Source organism: Phalaenopsis equestris, unplaced genomic scaffold (assembly GCF_001263595.1).
Source record: "Phalaenopsis equestris unplaced genomic scaffold, ASM126359v1 Scaffold199547, whole genome shotgun sequence".
Lineage (NCBI taxonomy): Eukaryota > Viridiplantae > Streptophyta > Magnoliopsida > Asparagales > Orchidaceae > Phalaenopsis > Phalaenopsis equestris.
In genome coordinates this window covers 73,544-74,687 of record NW_018219417.1, presented here as the reverse complement: position 1 = coordinate 74,687, position 1,144 = coordinate 73,544, and positions in this window count along the sequence as shown.

The following is a 1,144-nucleotide window of genomic DNA, read 5'->3' as shown; positions in this document are numbered from 1 at the left end:
CAGGGCTATGCAAAGGCCTAAAGATGATGTGAGGATTTACGTTGCATAAGCAAGCAACCTCAAAGTCCTATGGCTTTGTTGTTTAAGTCTAAGGAAGGAAGATTGGTTTAGTTGGGGAAGACAGGTTTTGCTGTTGAAGATGGCTGTGTTGCCCACCGTACTAGCTCCAAGCTCCTTGCCGCGACGAGTTTGAGTTTTCTAGTATGTCAAGTTGTGATATCAAATCAAGTGTCCTTATGGTTGAAGTTCTTTAAATTTTATGGGGGCGTATTAAAGTTGATTAGAGCGACACCGGTTAAGATCCTACGGTTCCCTCGTTCCAGCACCATTATTTTCTATTAGATTCACTTAGTCTAAATGAACTTACTAAACTCAACTCAATGAGTTCCATAATTTCATTTGGTCCGTGGGAAGCCTCGTTAGCAACCGTAGGTTACCGTTTCCGAGGGATTCCCGATCATCCGATAGAGATGTCTTAATTTAGTTGAAGTTGTAGTTTTGTGTGATGTTTGAGATTAAATTTTGAGTTGTTTTGCATTTTGAATGTTGTGTGGGTGAATTTTATCTTGGTTAAATTTAATTTTTATTTTGGTTTTATGGCTATCCTTATACTTTTAGTTTTCCATGAAAATTTGTATAAGCACAAAAGTATAACATAAAAGTACAAGAAAGACAACATTGCAAACTATAAAAGCGTACCTGGCGAGTCTTCTCGTTCCACCACCTGAAACTTAAGAATGCATGTTAAGGCAGTTTATGGAGAGCAGGAAAAGTAAAGTTCTGGTGGCTTTCCTAACCCTATGTCCTATTTTTGTGGGTTCTTTTAATTAAGGATGATTTTGTCAAGCGAAACATATTAAGCTTAGTAGATCTTCAAGACATCCAACAGATCTAGGGAAAAAAACAGGTCTGTGCTACTCTCTCGCTGCCTGGTGGAAAATCCCGAGTTCTTTCAAACTTATTATGTTGCTTAATAAGTCATCCTATAAATACCCTTATTACTCAGTGAACATTGATGTCTCAATTATCCCTAAGATTAGGGTAATTATCATTTCTGATTCAATTTAAGAATTATGTGGATGAAGTAAAGAGGCAAGTTAGTGTTGTTGGAACACTTAGCCAACACTTAGCCAAAGTTGGGCTT